The sequence below is a fragment of the Amblyomma mixtum genome, chromosome 2 (genome assembly GCF_055824585.1).
Source record: "Amblyomma mixtum isolate Tamu chromosome 2, ASM5582458v1, whole genome shotgun sequence".
In the NCBI taxonomy this organism is placed as follows: domain Eukaryota; kingdom Metazoa; phylum Arthropoda; class Arachnida; order Ixodida; family Ixodidae; genus Amblyomma; species Amblyomma mixtum.
This window is the reverse complement of record NC_143013.1, coordinates 311,426,371-311,450,440: the sequence shown is the minus strand read 5'-3', so window position 1 is coordinate 311,450,440 and position 24,070 is coordinate 311,426,371. Positions and strand designations below refer to the sequence as shown.

Here is a 24,070-nt window from a genome sequence, read left to right as displayed (position 1 = left end):
TGATCTGTAGACACAGAGAGATAATAGGGCAGGACACCGGGTTGCCTAAGCAGGGAGTCTAATGACGCACACAGGTTCTGAAATGGAGAATAATAATAGAAAGAAATACCCAGCCATGGCGGAGGGACAGCAGAAACGTTGCTCTGTCGGCCTGTATTATTACGACACAACAGACCACGATTACATCACATCTCTTGCGTCACTCGCACAGTACACTGAAATTGCCTGCATCGCGGAAAGGCTTTGCGTTCTAAATACAAGCCAGACGAGGCGGTTAGGCAGAATATTATATGACGAAGACTCCATCCCACAACAACAGAAAAACAACAACATCCGGTTCTAAGTAGGCATGTAGCAATGATCGTACGAGATGATGCGACAAATCTACGTTAGCAATATTGGTTGCGCATTTCGCTGCTACAGCGATCACCTTCGCGTTGCGGCTTTGAATAGCGTTTCGCCGTCGCTTTTTCCTTCTATTGTCGCGTGGTCTTCTCACGGTTCGAGGCCTTCTGGAGAGCGGCGGCATCACACGACACTTGGCGGACAGATTTGTAATTTGTAAGCACGTGATGGCAGTAATGCCATAAAAGCACAAACAAGTGGCGCGATCAATCAGTAAATGAGCTGCGAGGTGACACGGACATGGAAGCTACCTCTTCACACATGTATCGTAAAATTTCCAGGTCACGCAGCTGTGATTTGGCCGGAGCGGATGCAACGCTTATCATTAAGGAGATAACGACAACAACGAAGCACTCGAAGGTCCCCCTCCAGGATCGCGACAATCAGCTCCGGTCAGCGCGTGTCATTCAGCTACGGGGAGATATGACGAGCACTCAGCGTCTTTCATTTTTCCATTGTTCCTTCCACTCCAGCGGGGGACAATTCTAAATCGAGCTGACGGCGCCCATAGCCGGGTGGACGTCCTTCCGAGAAGCCCGTGCAGTGGATGTCCTGGTGTTAGAGACCACGTGCGTTGCTGAGGCAAGATAGGAGTGACGTAGACGCTGTGTTTCGCTTTTTTGATGCCGTAAGCGTGACCTCAAAATTTTGCTGGTGTATGGCTTCAGAGAACACCGGATTGTTTGCCTTCTGCACTTTGTCTTTCTCTTCTTCTTATATATTTTTTTTATTTTTCGCGCTTTACAAGTTATGGAATTCTCTGCAGGGGCATGCGTCAAAAAAATGCACTCTGATTCAGGGCTTCACTGATGTTTTACTGTGAGGATTGTGACTTCTGAGGCGTATAAAGCTGGCGATATGCTCTTTATTCTGAAACCTCCTCAGTTTTTTAATTGAATTGAGGTTGTCGTCTCATAACAAAAAAAAAAAAAATCCGGCTTGTCTGTCACAAGATTCTCTGATTGGTGAAAAAAAGTCACGAGTCCTCGTGACGTCATCAAAACCTGCCCAACGGATTGTTATGTACCTGCTTCACGTGGCACGTGGTAAGGAAATTAATTCAAACAAAATCCGTGCAACTGCTGCCTGCCCATCGTGGTGCTGCCGGGGTGGTGGCGCATCGCCTAGCCGCTGTACCACTGCGCCAGGAGTGGTACGAGGACTCCCGGGGATCATTGAATGCGACTGGGAGAGTTGATGACCAAAATTTAATCGAAAGAACATTAGCCACTCACTGTTAGAACCATAGCAGACAACCTGAACGCTATCGCAATTTCTTCTCTAGGAATGTGGTTGAGAAGGCCCCGAAGCTTTTTTTATGTGGGCTAGTAGTCTCTACTGCTCTTTTATATTTTTAAAAATTTTGCTCATAAATATGGCTAAAACAACTAGCCACTGGAGGAGCATTGATCATATGTTGCATCGGAAATAAAGAACGAGAAGGGACCGTACCAGAGTCAACGTAGTCAGTGTATCTATATGCTCCTTTTGCGAAATATGTTTCCTTCTGTGACTACCAACAGTCCTCACATTTGCTTCCCATTTCTTTTCTACAACAGTCGAATCCATATACAGGTGTTTGCGGCACGATGTTCATGAACTGTTTTCTTTCTTTTTTTATTTTTGCTCAGCTGGAGGCCGATATCTGCACTAATCCACGGCTGCATGGTACTTGCCCACTGTAGCGAGTTACCAGCGGGTGCGCGCGTATCGTGTATACTCCATCTCATAAGTTCCTTGCAGCACTATGGAAGCTAGAGACTTCCTCTGCCAATCAGAGAGAGCGTTAAACGTGTTCCTTCGCGCCTCGTCGTCTGCTTGGCGTCTGTTCGCAGCGTATGTATAGATATGGTTGGAAAATAGTATAAACAGACGCTGTCTACATATTCAGGCTTGTACGCCAAAAGGAACCATTTGGCGGGAAGTTACGCTGTTTGTGTCACGCACACTTTTATTTGAGCGTATGCAAACGGACGCAACGATAACTTTATCCTAGTGGTGCCACCTGGTTATTAGAGCAGAAACCATTTCTGTAAGAGATGTTGGCGGGCTAGTTGCGCTCGTCCTGTCGTGTCTTCTGTCTTCTTGTCGTCTTTTTTTGTGCATAACCTTTCATGGCATTACAACCGTTTCTGCCAACAAGCCGACATTCTTCTCTAGGCCTTTGAACAGCAGAATCTTCACTCGAAAAAAAAAAAAAAGAAAGCAAATTTATCACTCATAGATTCTAATCTAGATGAGATCAGGTAAGACGAAAGCCCGATTTATGACCAGTGAACGTACTGCAAACAGCATTAACAACGACGACTTCACTCCGAAGCGATGATTCCTGCTTCGAGGTGGGTCGCCATGCTGGAAACGTTATTTTAGCGTACGCAAGAGTCGCGCACGCTAAACTTGGGAAATAGCGTACGTAATGCGAGTGTACGTTATTTGGAATAACGTTTGGAATCGATTTGGAATAGCGTTTGGCGCATGTGCACTTCAAAGCGCGCTTTCCCATGTGTCGGTATACTCATTTTATATTGGCACTACATTCCGTAGCGTCGATCAGAACGTCACCACCGCACTCATCGCAGCTTTTGTAGTGCTGCAAGGAAATACTGAGATAAAATATAGCTGAGGATGCAGCTCCCTGGCATTGTCCGCTTCGAAATCCCCTTTGCAGGAGCCCCAGCGAACGCGCAAGGTCCCTCCTCTCTCTTCCCCCTTGTGGTGTCCCATTGCGGCCGGAGCCCATCCGAACGCAGAGGCCGGCAGGAGGAAAGGAGGTGGAAAGAGGGGGAGGGAAAGGCTTTACGAATTCACCGACGCGGAAGAAACGACGGCTATAGCGGCGAATGAATACGTACCCGGCGAGTGTGTATACACGAATATATATATGTGGACCCCGCTCGCCAGTGCATTGTCTGCACATTGTGTCGCGTCCTGAATTCGATTCGGACTCAATCTCGCACTCCATTGTGTGCTGCGTGTAAGACAATAATGATCAGCGCTCCCATGAGCTTGCGTGCTCTCGAAAAATTCACGAAACCTTTTCTTCTCCGCATCTTATCTGGGAAAAAAAAAGAAACAAACATTCCAGCCTGAGATTAGTGAGCACCTGGCACTGAAACAAAATGTGTACGAACTAAGCGGCAAAGGTTTTGTAACGCAACAAGGAGTGTGAAACAAGAAGCGGGTATTCCAGGAGGAGATTGAGTATTTTGCTATAAACTGCACGTTAACGACAACAGACAACATGTAATTGGCACTTTTACACAACAGTACAAAACACAAGTCTGCAAGGCACGGGAAATAAAATCTGCACTATATATATATATATATATATATATATATATATATATATATATATGTGTGTGTGTGTGTGTGTGTGTGTGTGTGTGTGTGTGTGTGTGTGTGTGTGTGTGTGTGTGTGTGTGTGTGTGTGTGTGTGTGTGTGTGTGTGTGTGTGTGTGTGTGTGTGTGTGTGTGTGTGTGTGTGTGTGTGTGTGTGTACATATACACAAACTCTTTAGCAATCACCTTAGACGTTTTTAACCTCTGCTTTTTTCGTAACTCAGCTTAGTATGAAGGCTCCCGGGGATCTATGAATGTAAAGTCGAGAAGGACCAATTCTACATAGATGGGCTTTAGCTCCAAATTTTACTACTTTTACTGTCGCTGTTGTTATAGCTCATACCATAATCCGCATCTCTATGCTAACATGTATGTGGAGCTGTAAAACACTTGCCTCCTATCAGCCCCTTCTGCTGACGAAGAGCTGTATACAGTCGCGTTCATTATAATTTATAACCTACAACGCGCCAGTGGCAACTGCGACACACACTTTATAGCTATTTAATGCAACACGAAGAATAGTAGAAAACAAGAGAAACTGCTATGCGCCTTACTTTTTCATATTTGCAGCTACCACAGCATATTTGCCAAGTTCGCAGTGCTTCGCGCGGTGAGCGCCGTCCCCTTGTGTGTCGAGCCTTGGATCGCGCCTGCCCTCAACAGAATGCGCGCTTTGCTTATCCTTGTGACGGCAGCTATGCACGCCAACAAACGATTTCGCGCATCACGTGTACAGATGGCAAGTTGGACGACAGCTTTAAAATAACTTTGCTCTATCGATATGCGCCAGCAGGTCGATGAAGAAAACGTTGGCTGCAAGCTATTGAGTCAAGACTTCATGAGCACGATACAGCATCAAGTTTATCGATGGCAACAGAAAATGTAAACTCCGTATTTAATTGGCTCTGAAGATAAATATTTTGCGTCTACGAATCTCTGTTAGAAAGTTTCAGCATTATCTATGTGTTCTACCCTGAGTAATGGGTTAAATCTGCGATCTTAGTTATGGCTTACGTGAGTAATTATGCTCTCCATAATTTTATCTCAATTACTTGATATTACATGTATTAATTTACCACAACCATATTGTTTTATTTGACGTTAGTTCCGAGTAATTTTCTGTTTTTTATTCGTATGTGTGCGGTATGAAAGAGTCATAAGTGCATTGCATTTTATAAACGTATTCTGCGCCTTTTACGATATTTGTTTTAAAATGCACTGCAAACTACTCCGAGAGTTGAGTGCAAGGAGAAAGTTGGAGGGGAGCCGATACTTTGCCAGGCGTTCCTGGATGCCTTTTGGTTGCCACCTTGTGAACTGCGCGCAGTTCAAATGAACTTTTTGGCTTCGACATTGCCCGACGTTAGGGGAAAAACAGAAAAGAACATATCTCCTACCCGGAGGTTGAAATAACTAGTACGTACTAGTGGAAGCGCGTGGATAGTTGTCCAGTATCATGAGGTTCATGACAACGTCATCTTCCTACTCTCTTTGAGAGATAGACACCAATCGTACCTACCTACTGCGTGTGATCGTCTGCATAATGCACTGTTTTTGCCGTTGCAAAGTCCGATAGACTTCTTCGTTTTTTTTTTTTTTGTCGCCTACCGCGCGGCCCGTTCAAAGTCATGGGCTCAGACTTAACTGGTAGAGAGAGCGGTCTTTGCCAAAAGACAGATCGAAGGTTCGACTCCTACCTAGACTGACAGTGCATAGTTTTTGGTTGCTTCGTCCGTTGGCGACAGCAGCGGCACGAAACGTAACTACGTTGGGATGAAGGCTAGAAAGTGCGACAATCGAATCTTGATGACCTCGCGCAGCGCTCATCACACAGGACGTTGACAAAGGAACGAACACAAGGCACAAACATTTTGGCACACCTAGAAATTCAGTCATTAATTGTTGGTGTATGAATGCAGATCCGTTGCTGGTGCTGTCGTGCCATCGAAAGAATGGTCCTTAGGTGAGTTCTTTGTCTTTGTCACTGGACTTCATTCATCATCTAGAGTCAATGGAGGCCAGTGTAGCATGTTTTTCAAGAAGCGCATTGGAGGGACACTGTGATCGAAAGATCGGCTGGAACCGCGGTCAAAGCCTCGATGTAAGCATTTCACGCTCAGAAAACAAAAGCCCAACTTCTTCCGAGGCATATACGCCCACCCGGCGAATTTTCGGGTAGGAAACGCGCCTCTTCCGCTACTCGTCCGCCCGTGAAGGATGAGCGCCCGTCGACCGCCTTCTGCGCGGCCAACCTCCTCCGGTCCAAGCTCGGCGATGGGAGATTAACGACTCGGAGGTTCGACGCTGGACGCACGGGGTCCAACCTCAAAGGCCGGCGGTGGAGGCGGGCCGGGCAAGCGGATGAAAACGATGTCATCAAAGGGGGTTCCGGCCTCCGGTAATGGAGCCCGGGGCCCGTGGCCATATACGCGCCTGTACACACACATACACCGGCGCGGCGATAACTTCCAGCGTCGAAGGTGCCCTTTTTCGGGCCCGCTCGCTTTTTGCTTGGCGTCGGGTTACGCCACTGGCGCTTCTTTTCTTATTACGTATACGCCTCCTTTTCGGCCAGCCAGGTGTGTATGCCAGCGGCGAGGCTCGGAAATGGAGCGCCGTCTGCACCGGCAATTAGCGATGGCGGCGCTTTCATGTATGGGCGCCAAGTGGGCACTGTATGGGACACGGATGAGGGGTGGGGGAGGGAGGGGGGGGGGGGGCAGTGCGTAGGCGCGCTTTCGTGCGGGACTCGTTGCAGACGGAAGAGCTCCAGAGCGGCGCGCCATCTTGGGCGAGATTCCTTTTTTTTTTACGTGTCTGTGAAATGAAGATCTTTTAATGATCTATGTACGAGGAGAAAAAGAGAAAGTGTGAGTTTTTTTTTCATTTTACACTTCGGAGTCGCAAACACATGCGCGAGTCTATTTGCATGAAAGGTGAGAACAGCACAAAAATTTCTTCGCTTTCACCCCTTGAATACACTGCAGATATTTTAATTGTGTTCGATCAGTTACATTGAGTTAATTATAACAGATTACCACCGAGTTTATAGTAGGCCGCGACATGGTGTATGCATGGAGCGGCGGCTGCATACTCTACTTAGGCTGCCAGTAGACCGTCCTAAGTTCACGCTATCGTATTCACTGCTTTTTCCTGGTGTCACCGGTTACGAAGGTGGCTCTACTGACGGACAGTTATCGCACTTCACAGCATCCCCCACCTTCTCGGAGTGTCCGTACAGCTACTGCAGTTTTATAAGTTGCTAGCTTTGTCCATCAGCTTTCTGCTAGCACCCAAGTGTCTCATCCTTTACCTTGAGACTATTTGTAAATTTAATTTAAAATCGCACTTTGCGTGCGTCCATTTAAATAAACGTTAGTCGAACACATGTTTCTGCGTGTTTTTTATAAGCAAGAGGCCCGTAGCAGAGAGCACGGAGAAAAGTAACAGAGGACGAGCAGCTGAATCTACGGGTTGAAAATTTTTTGTGTGCATTGATGGCAGCAGAGAGGCTTGAGAAATATATTTGAATGATCTCTGACAAGCCGAGCTTTTCCTCGGGTCTGACGAGGATACGCCCGGTGTATATCAAGTCCAAAGGCTTGAGAGGCCACCTGAAGCCACGCTGAGAGTTTGTTTTCTTTTCTTACTCTCTTCTATTTCGCTTTTTCCGCAGCTCTCCCCTAGTGCAACGCAGATTACCGTACGTCACGCCTGGGTAAACGCTCCTGTCTTTTCTTTCTTCCGTCTCTCATTCCGCAAGTTCGTTAATGTGCATTATGTCACGTGAAATCGCGAGTTAAACAGGTGATTTGCGGGTCTGCATTAAAAAGAGCGCTGCCCTAAATTTCTTGCCCCGAGCGACTCCAGCGGGGTCTCAGCACAGCAACCGCGTGTCAATGGTCACCCTTCGCACCTCTTGCTTACAAGACCGATCCATTGTGAGCGCAGCCGGAAAGATATGCGCTGGACGAGCGAGATTGTCCTGAAGGTCAATGGCAAGCAGCCTTAACGATGTGCCCCCTCCCAACCACGATAGGCGCCGTCGTTGGATACCCAGACCGTTTAGCGTTCGGCAACGCCGGTCGAGGTCACCGGTATGTGCCGCTTTAGGAAGGTAGGTCAGCGTACCAGATCGAACCGGTGCATGTATGTGCACCGACTACGGACAGGACAGTAATGGGGCGCGGCAGCGCACCCAGGACGATGTGTTTCCACGGCTCGCCGTTGGTAATCGTGCTGATGGCCGCAAGACACGCACGCTGCTGCTTCAGTCCAGCGCGGCGCGGAGTCTGCTTGGTCGAACACGCTGCGCGCTTAGTTGGCTGGTGAGGGGTCACGTGTCACCCCGGTCGAAGGCCTCGATGATCCTCGCAGTCTTTACTCTCATTTTCCCCTCCTCTGTGTTTACATCCCAGTACTGTTGTTGCTGCGGTTTTCGTTTTTCGTTATTTACTCGGCAAACGCAAACAAGAAACGCAAAAAGCAGATATCAGCGAAGCGGGGGGGTGAAGTGAAGCGCGCGTACGCAGGCGATTTGCGCGATTGCAATTGATCACGCGAGACGCGCGTGACGAGGGATCAATTGGTACGGGTAGTTTTCGTACGAGCGAGTTATCAGGTGGTCACAGGCGCATAATATGTCGCAACATAGTCGAGGAAGGTCAAGGTCTCTCCGTTATCGGTGCTCGATGCTTTCGAATGGAATGACTGGCGCGTTATTGTTTCTCCTCAAATTACGCATATACAGAAGATGTATGGCTTCGCGGAGGTTTTGGTACTAATGCTTTTCTGTTCAACTCGTTCTTCATTGCTGCAGCATGTGCGATGCAGAAATAGTGCGATGTTTTAAAATACTGGGAAAAACAGATCTTGCTTATCGAGTGACTAATGGGGGACCTACTCTCAAACTCGCTTAGTGGTACCATGCCGAGGGGCAAAAATGACGTTTATGTGGGTTGGTATCTGGTGCGATAGTAGCCAAATGCAATGTGAGGTAAATGAAATATATTACCACAGCTTATGCCGGCTGCTGAAGAAAGTGACCGAAGTGAAGCGCCTGACAGCAAATTGCGCTACGGCGAACCAGGTATCCACATCCACGAAGCTCATTCCACAGTCGCGATGTACCTGATTACAGACAATAATTGCGGTGCATTAAAGCTTTACAGATACGCTATGATGTCCTGACGATTGAAATAATATGTTATCGCTAAGTTTAGGCACTCCGTTTACATTTACGTGCCGTTATTCAATCTTGCCCGGATATACTTCGTAGACGCAGCTCTCTAGAGAAGCCAGAATTGTACAAGTCTTAACTATCACACTCGTCATCGTGATGGGTTATGGCTGGCTGTATGTGGAAAACAGTAACGCTTGAAGCAATTTGCAGGCTCACTCCCTGGTGGTTCATCACCCTCAAACACGTTTTGCACGCAATAGTGCCTGAAGTGACGGATTAGGTTTTGTTCTGTCGCACTTTACAAATATGTAATAAACGGAGAATGAACAAGGTGTATAAAAGGAAAAAAGGGGATGGGCTGATGCAGGAAAAGAGACACGAAAAGGAAACTTCCGAACGCTTTGGTTTCCTATGACGAGGCCTACTCCGATACTCTTCCCAATCACGTGACAACAAATGGCGCATGTTCTCGATAGCACAGCTCCTTAGTTCCCATATCCACTTTATTGGTGAAGTTAATTTGAATAACATTGTCCTCGGTCACAGCGCGAGAATTTCGGCTTCCGCATATGAATGCGACAAACTTTCTTAGCCTGCAGGAGAAAATTCATATTCAGTAATTGCTGGGAAAAGGAACACGAGCACAGCGCTGACTTCACAAGATCCCTTCCATCGTCCGAATGAACTTTCACTTTTTGCCCCTCCCTCATTTTTTTCCCTACACTTGTTCAGAACCCTCAACGTCTGAGGACGAAGGGAAAATATAAGGAATGAGCGCATTGTGGAACATTGAGATCAAGTTCGGTCACGGAAAATACTAGTGACATTTGTTCTCCAGCAATGTCGGCTTACATAAAACGCCAGCTGCAAGGTACATGGCAAAAGACAACTAGAATGCAATTTGCCGCTGGCGAAATATCTGTTTCGTTTCTCCACTGGCACGCCTCTCTCGATGCCCACCTTCCTGGTGTTGCCTTTCTCAGTTGCCTTTCTGCGGCGCTAATAGGACGCAGTCGACCTGAAACTTTCGCCTGTTTTTTTTTTTTTTTTTTTTGGGGGGGGGGGGGGGGGAGAGGGCGTTATAATCTGACTCAACTTCTAAGGGTCCAGTAAAACAAGTCATCGCTTTATCACTTCACTCGCGACAGCTGCTAACAACTACGAAACTCGATGAAACGCGACTCCAAGCATCACGGGTGCACACGTACACAATCGCCGCCGCGCACATCCGCAGCGGCTGGCGCCCAGCGTGTCCGGGAGCGGCGCTTACCTGTTGCTGCTTGTGCTGCTGTCCGGCTGCCGCTGTTCCCGGCCCGTGGTGTTCGTCGCCGCGTTGAGCGCGCGCGCCTGTCTTCAATCAGCACCTGGGCTGGCTCTGGAGCGGCGTCGCCTCTGACGAGCCTATTTGAGCGGCCGACAGACGAGCCCGGCCGTCAGCCGGCGATCGATAAGCAGCCGCCGCCAGCGGCGGACGGGGCGACTACGCTCGCCGCGCCGCCGCCGCCGACGACGCCACGGGACCCCAACACTGCCACCACCACCTCGCCACCCTCCTTCTTCACCCGCCTTCTTGACCCCACCCCGCCCCGCCCCTCCTTGAACACGCGGATAGTGGAAAGCGACAACGGCTGAGCAATAATAAATGAAGGGCCGGAGTGAATCGCGGGGACTCGCGGTTTATCGGCCTCTAATGGCAAAGCAGAACATGGGGCCCAATTCACGAAGGTTCGAGCACTGAAAGCCACTCGTGGATGGCCGATTCCTTAGTTGCTGTCTCTTTGGCTGCGATGATTGGCCACCTTTCAGGAGCTGGCTAATCATGAAATGAAGCCAGAGGTATAACATCCCTGTGAACCCGGTCTGTAAAGAATATCTCTTCTGCTCTACTCTTTTGTCAATCAATCAATCAATCAATCAATCAATCAATCAATCAATCAATCAATCAATCAATCAATCAATCAATCAATCAATCAATCAATCAATCAATCAATCAATCAATCAATCCATCAATCAATCAATCAATCAATCAATCAATCAATGTTTTTATGGCTAGGACGTAACACAGTGGAAAGGCTCGGAAGAGCTCACTTTACCAGCTTGTAACCATTGAGGCATACCATCGCATAAGAAATTTTACTGTTCTTCTTGTCTCTTATTCTGTTCAAAAAAAAAAAAAAAATCGAAGGCAAAGAATAAGGCGCTCATTTCATCATAAAGGCTTATGTGTCACTTGCAAGAAACAGTGTCGTTAAACTATGAGACGCATTGTTCAAGTTCAGACTCGCTCAGCGTTCCTCAAGTGCAAGAAGATATCGCTGCACGGGCGCTTCTACAGTATCGCAACGTCGCCAATTCTTTCGGAAAGCCAACGCCCTGGATTGTTGTACGTAAGCGACGTAGTGCCGCAGGCAGACTGTATCAAATAATGAAAAGATTTAGCTTAGCGAAGACGTATTAGCGTATACAGGATTTCCACCCAAATACCGCGCACGCGCAGGTCAAAGGTGGGGCCACTACGTGTGTTCAGGCGGCATACGTTAATCCGGTTTACGTCTACGCTAATACGTTTCGGATATGCTAAATCTCTCTAATGGAGAGTTTTAGAATAGGGGGGTCCTATCGATTAGGGGAATTACAATTACATTAGGGACGTTACTGTTCTGCGCGTACAGACTGGCGCTTCTCTGTTCTCCTGTTCCCCGTATCGGCATTGTCCATCTTCTAAGATGGACAATAAGCTCCCTAAAGCTCAGCGGCGTGTAAAGAAGTACATCAGATTTGGAACGAGAGGCGAAAGAATCAATAGGGAATCAGGTGGTTGCGAAATACAGGCCCGTATTACCTTGAGTGAGCTCGTGGATGATCTAGGTGCCCCAATGATGCGTTGAATTCCTGCATTTTAACGCATTAGCGTGGCAGCTGGCTATGTTGCCTTTTTATTTGTGGGAACTGGTTGGATTTCCTGGTGACGCCCATGGACGCAGGGGGCCGTAAAGATGGTAGTATTCGCTCTATTCCTCCACTGCCACGTAAAATAGGATACGTGCGCCTTCACTCTCTATGTGGGGAAGGAGAATGCGCCCGCACTGCCGATACAGCGAAAATGAACGCGTCTGCCCTCTCGATATAGCGAAGGAGTATAGAGAAACGGGAACGTAAAGTAAGGCTACTAAGGTCAAGGAAGTGATGCGCGAGGTAGCACTGTTCGTAACTCGGAAGTACAGCAGAAATAAAATAAAAACAGCTTTTCCTGCGAATCCAAGCAAGGATGACAGTAAGCAGTTTAGCCTGTCGCGACCATCACGTGCAGCAGTAAACGTTCTCAACGTCCTCTGGCCTCTGTTATCTACAGGGACGCCAAGATAACATGGACAATATTAAAACGAAAATCTACTCATCGCAGTACCGAGAAAGGTATTGCGACGGTATTATAGAGGTCTTTTTCCTTTTTTGCCATCTAACGTGTTGCGGTTTGCTCGATGCCAGATTTCCTGATACTATCAATGATATTGTGACGAAGACGAAGCTGGTAGTGGCGTGGGGCGGAGTGCTCGCGCTAGGCCAGAGGCCATTAAATCATCTCTTGTCCATCGTTCATCACGCCTCATTCTTCGGCTGGCCGCCACGTAACAATATGCTTAAGACACTAATCCTGTTAATTGATTCTCACTGCCAGAAGAACGCTAGAGGCTATGAGAGAAGCTGTAGTGAAAGGCTTCGGGTCAATTTAGGCTACCTAGATTTTTTAACCCCTGTGGTAGATATTAATTTGGATTTCTGTATTAGAGTGTGCTTCATATCCCACAGTGAGATTACTTCTAGTAAATTGGGACATCATTGCCTTAGCAAGGTGAGTGTGAGGCTGTTTTTCAGTCGAGGGCAATATGCAGGACGCGACAGAAGAGCGGGTTCAAAAAATCTCCTGATACGCAAGTACAAACTTTAGCACATCACTCATGGAATTTTAGAGGCGGAGCTGAAAAAGCGCAGCTAGCACACGGGTCATATAGTGACATGAAGCAGAAAGTGTAAACATGTTTTTTTTTCTCTCTTCTGGATTTCATGGTGACCGAGTTTTCTTGATGTTTATTTTGCGGCTTCGGCCCCGATATTCAATTAAGTGCACTGCACGAGTCTGGCCAGCACACTTTTGGAACCAAGTTTAACGAGGCGGACGGCATGCTGCAAATGGGTTTTGATCACGCCAGTGCGCGAGCTCGGTCGGACGCCCGCGCCCAGCTTCGGTCCCACGCTGTCCTGAACAGCGATGCAGGCAGCCTGAAAATCTCATGACCGGGGCGGATTGGACGCGCAGTTGAATGCGCTCGCTTGCAAGGGGTCGCTGTGAGGCCCTCAGGGCACGCGCTTTGGCGTGCCCACTTCCGCACTGCGCTACGCGCGTTTGGTTTTCTACATCCTTCCACTCTCTCTTCTGCCTCTCATTTCCTTACGCCTAGTAAGGGTTAGCCAATCGGAATGCTTCCCTGCCTTTCCTTTTCCTGTTCCTTTTTTCCTCTTATATTCAAAACTGCAATGCTCTTGGACATGGACCAATCCATCTATATATGGATTAAGGGGCGCATTACCTACTAAGAATAATACACACGGGTCATATGTCATGTCAACACGCACAATTTTCCGCGTTAATCAAGTTCATTTCTAGTACTCAGCGCCGTCCTTGTTGTCTCTTCTTGTCCTTGTCTCCTTGCGCTGCTATTTATTTATTCAAGTCATGTACCAACACGCCCAATTTTCCGCGTTAATCAAGTTCATTTCTAGTACTCAGCGCCGTCCTTGTTGTCTCTTCTTGTCCTTGTCTCCTTGCGCTGCTATTTATTTAAGAATAATAGGCCCAACTAGACAGGGCAGACACGTTAATATAAGAAGTTGTTGTTCAAATGTAATATACAATTATTTTGCAGAAAATGCCGTTGTTCTTCCTTGATAAGTCGAAAAACTAGCCATAAACTCGCGTGTCAGCGCACAAGCCGAGGGTATCTGTTAGAAGTGGTGGTAAAAATGGCGCTCTTCGCGTCGAAAATGCAGTAGAGATGTCTTATCTGACTGAAAGTTATGAATTAACAATTTCCTACTGGTTAGTAAGTTGTATACTAACAAAGTTGCATGCTTTTCTGGGTGTGGAATGGGGTCGAGAGTGCGCATTGCTCGGGCGAATGAGTTATCGCGAACTCCGTAGGTGCGAATGGCCCTAAGGCTAATGCCATTAAATTATTATGTGTGGCACAGTGCATATGTCGTCTTAAGGCGGTAAACACTTAATGGCATTAAATTTGTCCATATGGCACGGTATAACTCGCTGCGATGTTTGAGGCGTAGATTGTGTAGGTAAAGTTGGCAGCGCACAAGGCTTTCGGGCGGCCTCGTCTCGAGTACGCATCTTAACTATGCGACCAATTCACAGCAAAAAAAATCAACAACAAAAAACGTGGCAAAGCTTTACAGAGTGCAAAGGATCGCAGCCCAATATATTTGCAGTGGATATAAGAAAAGAGAGCGTTGCAAAAATCATCACTTTTTTTTTTACTTTGAATCACTCCAGACGAGACGCAAAGAAGCCTGGCTTAAATTTTTGTATTTATTATGTAATAGTGCAATAAAAATCAATGGTCATGACTACGTTGCTCCTGTTTCCCGCGCAAGTACACATTATGACAACGAAAACATGACTAAAGGTATATCGAGCACATAGTAATACAACATTTAAATAGTCAGTTTTCGCTAAAGCGTTTAGTGAGTGGAATCAATTTCTGAAATGTGTCGCGGGTTGCTCTAATGTGAAAATGTTTGTTATTATTTTGAGAGCATCGCGTGTGTGGTCGTCGTGTTATGTGCGTATCACGCCTTTGGTGTGATAGGTCGTAAACAAAAACACGCATGCAGTCTTGCAAGGAATACGGAATACTATTTTATGGCCTTGGCTGTTTCATGCACATATACCTTTGCTCGATGCATACCCTCGCTGATAGGTGGCTTAGATTAGCGGTTTTGAGTAAAATAAATGGCGCACTAACTGTCGCACTAGTCCAGCTTGCAAGGAGCCAATAGGGCCCTACCCCAATGACATCTATGTAATTATTTAATCGTTGATAAATGTTTTCCACCACCACCACCACCAGTTCCCACTCAACCGTCTGACTTGTCGGTGGAAACCCGCGCCGTAAGAGGAGGGAGGATGGTGAGAGTGAAATAAGAGAAAAGAGGGGCAGTAGTGTAGAACTCCGGATTAATCTTGACCACGTGAGGATCCAAGAGAACTCACCGGGTCAGTTGGTAGATGAAACAATTAGCAAACAAAATTCCTTCATTTGATAGTGTCAGTGCTGGCGTGTGTCTTCTTCTATGTACCGTCTGTTGCGCTGCTAATTTTGCATCACCTGAAAGTCTTTAACCCTTTCAGGCGCTTTGTACACAATTGCGTAGACAGCAAATTCACAGCTTTTTCTGAGAGACTATTGCACCTAGCAGTGATTTCATTGTTTCAGTCGAACTGAGCAGCCTTCTTGTCGCAAATAAGTTGTTTTTTGCGCCATGTAACGAACGTAGTAAATAATATTTCACGTAGCAGTGAGCCAGGTAGCACTTTATCCGCCATTTTTGTGCAGACAGATTTTGCCGCGACTGAAAACATTGAATATTTTTGCTCAATTTCGAGCGTGATGAGCATCATCGAAATGCAAAGTGATTCCACGATCCATAGTGTGCTTACCTGACACATGAAAACATTTGGATGTTACTATTTCAAACAAATCTGTTACTTAGTACGGAATTTTGCACATTGTTGTAAAACCTTACCCGCTGGTCTTTCTCGCTCCAAAACTAACAAATTCCCTTTCTTCAGGCCTAAATATACTACTTTGGCGAAAAAATAATTGATTTCAATAAAAACAAAAAATGGCGCCTAAAAGGGCTAACGTGCGCTGAAATCGCACAGCACATGGGTGCCTTTTTGCGTTTCGCCTCCATCGAAACGTGGCCGCCGCGGTCGGGTTCCAGCCCAGGTTCGACAGGTATGACGGGTGCAAATAAGGTTATTTCATCATCACAGGTAGGACGTACAATTCAAAGCACGTCGAATAAGATATCCTCGTACTGCTGCTCTCATACAAATACTGTCACCGAAAGATACAACAGGAAAAAGGTTTTTTCCTTAATATTTTCGAGCCCCTCCTTCCCCGCTCATACGTCAAGTGGAACCAAACTTCTTTCAACATAGCAGCCGTTAAAGATAAGACTTGTTCTCGGTGAATTGCGGGAGAAGATTGCTGGCTACAATGCACACTGTATTTCATTTTCCATGTTCACTCGTTGTAGCCCACTCCGTTTTGGAGTGTCCTTGGTCCGTAAGGGAGCAGTATGTAAATAGAGAATAATAATTCGAAGAAAATGAGGAGGAGAGGGAACAGAAAGAAGATGATTAAATGCCGTAACAAACACATTTGTCTGTCCATTCAGAAACTGGGACGTAAATGATGAACAAAAAATGTCACATCCTATAGTAAGATAACGCACGGCTCACAATACCGGCCATCGCCCGTATTTCAAGCGCCGCTTTTATTTCCTGGCTTAAATGAAGCCTGAATGCGCAGCAGTAACCAGAGAAATTCACATAACGCTAACAAACACGCGCAGAGAGCCAATTTTACGCTTCAACTCTCCCCTGTCGTCGGTTCCTCCTTTCCTAGAAGCGAAACGACCATTATAATTTTCAACAGGCCACGCTAAGCGATAAAATTAATTAACCGCCTTATGAGATTTTTGGCACTTCGCGTCTCCGTTCCAGCGACAGCGGCAAAAGCGCATCAAAATTTAACGAGCGCAGACACAAAAACAGCTCCAAAAGGGAAATGTTTGAAGTGCGCATTTCGCATAAATGTGCAGGGAAGGGGAGCTGCAGCTGCTGTAATGATTGAGGAGCCTCGTCAGCTTCTTGTCGTTGCTTCCTGCTTTTCGCTTTGTCGATCGGCGTTCCCTTTTCTTTATTTGCGCTTGTTGTCCCCGTTGGCACGTATACGGGACGAAAAGAACAGAGACAAAGCGAACAGGGAGCTGACCCTTTCGCTTTCACCAGTCCCCTCACGTATGCCGCTCACTTGGTGCCGGTCTCTGCTGAGACGACAAGCTTGGTAAGCAGGATCGCTTAGCTGGGAGAGAAAGAAAGCGTGGAGGAAGGCGAGTGGCGCAGCCGCCGCGCCACACGTCTGGGAACAGCTGCAGGCCGTTCTGTGCAGCGCCATGCAAACCAACATCTTTTTGATCGTATCAGTCGTGAGACTCATTATAGAGAGAGAGAGAGAGAGAGAGAGAGAGGAAACTTTTATTTAAAATGAGGAAGGTTGCTCGAGCAACTTGGGTGGCACCCCTAGTCCAAGGCGCCACTGGCTTTCGCTGACTGACGGACTTGCTGAACCAACTTAAGTTGCTGATCCAGGGTCTCGCTGGTCAGGGCCACCTCCCACTGCTCATATGTCGGGTTGGATACAGTTAAGTGTTTTGGTTTCGTTGTGCATTCCCACGATATGTGGTAGAGCGTAGGGCAAGCTCCACACCAAGGGCATGTATTCTGATATTGAGTGGGGCTAATCTTGTGTAGGATGAACAAGTTAGGGAAAGTGTTGGTCTGAATTTTCCTCCAGTCTATGGCTGCGGAGGAGTCTAGTTTTATGTGAGGGGGTGGGTATTTTCTGCGCTCCAGCCGAATGTATTTTAATCTGTCACCATAGGTGCTAGGCATGGGCGTGGGGTAGGGATGAGGATCCGCCCGGTGGGTTAAATCTCGGGCTAGATCGTTGGCTACCTCATTTTCAGCTAGTCCTTCGTGACCAGGTGTCCATGTTAGTCTGTGTGTTTGGCTGAGATTGCCAAGTAGCTGTGTTGCTCTTGAGGGAAGCCTGCCATTAAGAAAGTCTCATTATAGGGCCGTGTATCGAAATAAAGCGTTCCCATTTTTTCCGAAATGAGGAGATCAGAGGACTGTCGCGTCATCTCTGGACAGGTAAATGAACTGTTCAACACTGCTCAAGACAGGGAAAAGTTGCATTACCAATACATAACTGCACTGCTCGGTTGCGGCTCCGCCACTGTTTGCTATAACCCCCAGACATTGGCCGCTGGAAAAGTTCGGGGTTTGATTCGGTTTCGTAATTCGTGGGGTTAAACGATTCCGGCGGAAAGTAAATGGGCAGCGAACTTTAAGGCGCCTGCAGACAGGTACTCTACTCTGTCCTGCAATCTTAAAGCATTACGATCCTAACACGGATGGGCGATGCCTGCACTGTGGGGAGACCTGTGATATCTTCCACATGGTGTGGGCATGTACTCAAAATCCCCACCTCCCCCCCTTCCCCTGGCCCTTCCAGAGAGGCATGGGAGACTGCCCTCCTCAACTGCTCCTCGCTTGAGTCCCAAAGGGCTCTGGTGAAACGGGCGAGAGACGGGGCATTGTCATGCGGTGTCCCGGACTAGGGACGCCGACCATGTGGCGGGGCCACTCTGTGGCTCCCAAACTCTATTGCAGCAATTAAAAGTTTTCACCACCACCACCACCACCACTCAATATATGAAGTTGTTCGCTCGCCGGAACAATTTGCTTCTGGCTGGTATGGACAGTGTCGAAGTGCTCTTGCGTAGTAGTTGCCCTGTAAGCTGCACATCTTGGGTGAGACCGCAAAATATTGAATCGGAGAAAAGGTGATTTTGCAAGATACGGTACCCGCGGTTGGTTGACGCCACTGTCAGCTTTCCCTCTACTGCACGCTTTTAGTAGGGCGAGTCACAGCCTGTTCATGGTCAAAAAAAAAAAAATGGAAGCATATTTTCAGGGGAAAGGTGGAAAGGAGATGATACAGGGGAAGCGGTTGTTGAAACTCGTGATGGCGCAATTAAAATTAATTATGCTTCCCGTGGAAGCCTTCTTCTCCGAAGGACGTGAACACGGAGAACGAGGCGTTTTGCCCGGCTTCGCAGTTCGCTTTATTTGGAATCTTGTTCTTCGTCCGAGAATGTGCGATGGGCTTCGTTCTTGAAGTAGAAGGCTCACTGTAGCCGAAAGCTGAGCTGTTGAAAGAAGACAAAAAAGAGTACTTCGTCTTTTTCTTTTACATCATAAGTTCACAACCTGACCAACGACCCACGGACTAGTCTTCAAGTTGTAGCTTCGTGCTAAACTCGAGTTAACGCCAGCGGGCTGAGAGTGCTGAGGCATAAAACAGTAGCTGCAGTGATTAACGCCAAGAAAGCGTGCAAAGATAAGTGAAAGATACCGAGACAAAGGCATGCACCGTCGCTTGATGCATAATTTTTGCAGACGTGCGCAGCCTCCATGTGCCTGTGAAAATTGTGTTTCTGGGTCGCCTTCTTAAACGAGTAGCGCCGGTGACACGACTAGGAAAAGAAAGTTTTCACAATAGCGGCGGTGACATGCGAGAGAAAGTAAAAGAAACGCTAAAACTGTAATGGGAGTTTTCGTTTTGGTCTGAAGCCAAAGCTTTGGCCCGACAGATGCCACGGATAGAATTTCAGTTTCAGCCAGGCCGTTTCAGCTCCTGGCGCACCGATGCAACTGAGGCGAGTCAGCGTTTCTCTATCAAGCGCCCTTCACTTACACAGACGCATAGAAAAGAACGCTCATGCAGAATGTTTATTAAAGAAACGCTGTGCAAAGCGTTACTGTTCATCAGGATATTACCCTTTTTTTTCATACTGCATCGATGCTCATAGAAACAAGGAAAAGTGAAGTAGGGACATGACTCGGTAGATAAAAGAAGAGTAGAAAACAAAAACAAATACTATCGAACCTCGTTATAAAGAAGCGGTTTATAAGAAAATAATGGATATAGCGAAGGAATGATGATTCCTCTTCAAAGGTCGGTCAACACTTGTTGTAACGGGCTATAACGAACGAACTTCTTTAGAACGAGGTACAACTGTACCTTGTGTTCAGAAAAGAAAAAACAGCGCTAAATTCTACACAAACCACACAGAAAGACGGACAGGACGGGCGCTGTCTTTCTGTGTGGTTTGTGTAGAATTTAGCGCTGTTTTTTCTTTTCTGAACACAATGTCACACCAACTAGCCCAGCAAAAGGTACTGTTAAACAACTGTACCTCCTTCGTTTAGTTCTGTCATCTTCTTGCAATATGCAGGTTATTGCAGGGATACTGTACAGGTAAAATTCTAAGATGTCATGTACGTGAGACATATGGCTTCCAACAGGTTCGTGGTGATGTCATGTGTTGGATGAGCTACCTCGCAACAGTGAGGCGAACACCTTTGTTGACCTTTAACGTTTCCAAACACCGTTCGCCAAAATGTAATGACATCGGGAGTTTGAAATTTCACAGAAACCCGGATATTGCAATGTGTTCGAAAGCTTAAAAATTGAAAATATACAGCCTAACATTACAAGGAAACAAATGAAATGCTGCGTGTGCAAGAAAAACTTTCTGGAGGCTTGACGATCCCTGCATCCTACTACGCACGTGGCAGAGCCGCGGGGACAATAATTTGACCAACAAGAACTTAAAAAAAGGTCAAAAATGAGACTGAAAAAGTCATCCCTACTGCTTTCATAATAAAGTGGTATTACCAGAACTAAGGGCGGTTGGTAACGTGTATATTAACATTTGTCGTCCATACCTGACAGGTCTAAACCCAGATTTAATGTTATTAATTCAAACCTGCTGCTAGAGATTACACAGCTAACTTTGCGATAGGACAAAAAGGAATTGGCAAAGAAAACCGAAGCATTCAAGTTTTTTTTTGTTAGAGTCAAGTGGTTATGTCGATCAAATGCATTTAAATAATCAATAAATATTTCCAGTAGGAATTATTCCTCTCAACAGTGTAATCCTGTTGTGCTTGTTTAAAAAACTACTATTTATTTTTTCTGACTGACCTTAGAGAAACAGTGAGGATGGATATTGGCCTGTAGTTTGACGAGCACGCCCAGTCCCTCTTTAGGATACAACAAAAACCTTAGCAACCTATATGGGAACACGCTAGGCAGTAATATATTTCAAATTAATTAGGCGTTTTAAGGTAGAATTTACGACTTGAATAGCCAGCTTTATCGGACCTATCCGTGAACATCGGAGGTTTTGCTATATTTATGCCGCACTCTCGCATGCACTAAGTTTCATTAGGTCCGTGGAGTGCAGGTCGTGAATGCTGTAAGCGATGGAAACGAAACAAGCATTGAATCCAGCTGCTACCTCTTAAGCCGCTGCGGTTCTTTTATCGATTGCAATTGCGGACGGTGCAGAGGTTGTTCCTTGGCTGCGGTTTATCAAAGAATTGATTCGCTTCCACAGAGCTTCTTCCTTTTCGACCACTAAGTCGGCGCTAATGATGTTTTCAAAGTACCGTATCTCGATCTCGCGCAGCAGATATTTGAAATTTCATTATGTGCGTTTTAAATATTCTTAGCTGTTCACTATTTTATTTTTCTTTTGACAAAACACTCAAACAGAACGTTTTTTTTTGCCCTTTGTGGCTTTGGAACATTCAGTGGTAATCCGCGGCTTACGAGCCTTTCGAAATTGCTGCTTTTCTACGCGCGGAAATGCTTTTAAACTGCTCAATGGCCGTTTCAAATGCGACTTCAGCAGTTTCGCTGCAGAGCATTAATTCGCATTCCGCTTATTATAAGGCGTCTATAAACGCGTACTGTCGTAGAGTGCTATCACTTATTTTTTGGCGTGTAATAGAACAAATTTTTGCATTTTTAAATTGAAACTATTGGCAACCAAGTGCTAAATATAATATATCGGATAATGATTTTATATATATATATCCGAATATGGGTGCTGGTCACAGTGGTGTGTTTTTAAATGAGATGCTTAACCTGGCAAAAGCTTCCCTCGGCGTCCCCGTGTTAACTGTCCTTCCTTCTACAGCTTCTGACACGAAACCAGCTCACAGCTGCTAGGTTTCGGAGGCAATCGTTCTTATAAAGATTTAGCACAGCGGAGACGGGCTTTCTGAGATCTATACCGGATTGCCGGACGCTGGGTACGCATGTGCAGTGACCCACCTGGCCTCGCCCCTATATATCACTGCGCGTGAGCTAGAAACGCCCGGTAATCCAGTACACGTATATGGTAACCGAAACTAGGTTTAGCGCGAAAGACGAACACAGAGTAAGAAAGGACACACACGGAGCGTTCCTTACTCGTTTCCTTACTCTGTGCTCGTATTTTGCGCTAAACCTAGTTTCAGCTATGTCTTACCAACTAGCACAGCACGAAGTTTTCTTGAAGTATATGGTAATACATCTCCGGTATGCTTTATCTCTATTAACTGAACTAATTAAACAAGTCGCTTTTAACATCCCAAAATTATGAACACCTCTGGACACGAGAGATTGTAGTCTCACGAGAATGCGCTGCCGTGTTCCATCGCTGAATTTTTACCAACGCAGGTGCAGTTTGTCTCTCTCTTTCCTATGCGCATTTAGTTCACGAATCAGTCGACCATTTTTGTCTATTTTGTCGCAGTTTCTCTCCTCGATAAGAAGGAGGGTCTTAGAGGAGCCCTTGCAGCAGCTTGGCATAGGACTGAACAGTCCCGACTTGCTGTCTTATGGCGCCACCATATTTGGGTACACCCACAGGGCTGTTTTTTACGTAGTTCAAAATTTCCCTTTCGAATCACACCGGCTGCTATGCTAACACTTTCAGTTTTTCCATTTCTGTATCTGCTGGATTAATACCGCCCCCTATCTTCAATCGTCCTGCTTGGTGATGCTCTGCTGCCTGTGCTATAGTCCACCTTCGCGCTTCTGTACTTTGCTTTGAATTTCTTCCTAGGAAGTTCGCTGGGCGATTAGCATTTCTCGACCTCCAGAATCTTGGCTGATCCCCCAGAGTGGGTATGCACAAGTTGTTCTTTGTATCAGCGTCATCATCACTCTACCTCAGCAAGCACGCGCCATTCCACAAAGGCGTTGAAGAAGAAGAACATCACCCTCCGTTGGCAGGGTTCTTCCACTCTGTGCCATCTGCCCTCTCACCATCTTTCTCCGGGATGCATCAAGATTTGGCCAACCAGCCCGCCAATCTCAATGTGCCACCGCCGCCTGCCAAAGCAGCCACCAAGCGCGACCTCTTCAGTGAGTCGAGCAGCAGCTCGAGTTCGAGTACCGGCTCTTCAGACTACAGCAGCACCTCGGTCAGCTATGCAACGACGAGCGCAGCTCCCAGCAGCACCATTAGTAGGCGAGCATCGCACGAAAAGGGCGTCTTACCCAAGGCTGCGGAGGTGGCGGCAAAGGAGCATGACGCTCTGCTGCGTTTCTCGGCGGCCAGCACCACGGCGATCTTCCCGGCCGACTACCCGATCTTGGTGCCGCCCGGCGAAGACATGCGCCGCCTCATGGGCGTCGTGGGTCCTCCGCGTGTCAACTCGCTGGAAATGCGCCGACTGAAGCGTACCGAGCTCCGCCGCATCCGGGACAGCTTCTCCCAGATGTGGTTCATATGCGTTGTCACGCTGGCCGCGATCGCCGTTCCCGCAGGACTGATCATCGCGCCCATCGTCACCTTCGAAGGCAGTCGGTCGACCAGCGGTGGCTTCGCGGTCTGGACGCCGCCGTCCACGGCGTACCCCTGGACCAACGTCCCTAGTGAGTGCCTTCGGGAGGTTAAGCTCGACGACGACATCAAGCACCTGACCATACACAACACTACTCTGCAGGCGCAGTCCGCGCACCGGGGAGACGTTATATGTCTGTTCAACAACACGCGTTTCCGGAAACGCCAGCGGTATGACTTCGCGCCTCAGACTATGCCGCTGTCGCTGTGCAACAGCTTGCTCTACTGGTCGCTGGCGATCAGCGAGGGACGCGTGCAGAGCCGGGTGCCCGAGTTTGATGTGCACCATGGCGTCTGGAAGCTGCATACGTTCGTGCCGAGCCTCGCGCAAGGCGGGTCGCTGCCCAAGGTGCTCGTCGGCTTGGGTGGCCACATGGAAGACAGCGCCCACTTCACCAGGATGAGCCGCGACGTGACGCTGCCCACCAAGCTCGCTGCAAGCCTGATGCGCTTTAGCACCAAGCATCAGATCGGTGGCGCCGTGGTGCACTGGAAGGACATGGGCGGCACGTGCGGATCGTCGAAGGACATTGA

General features: G+C 47.3%; 1 protein-coding gene across 2 annotated transcripts in view; it reads right to left on the bottom strand.

The window, feature by feature from the left end:
• LOC149364973 (uncharacterized) overlaps nucleotides 1-10,372 on the bottom strand; it is an 80,493-nt gene extending 70,121 nt beyond the window's left edge. Inside the window, exon 1 of one of the 2 annotated variants that reach the window (XM_089574969.1) lies at nucleotides 10,197-10,372. The gene's annotated coding sequence lies outside the window, so the exon portion shown is untranslated. The remainder of the gene's footprint in view (nucleotides 1-10,196) is intronic. The other variant, XM_089574968.1, reaches the window with a different exon arrangement.
• Nucleotides 10,373-24,070: the final 13,698 nt, after the last annotated feature.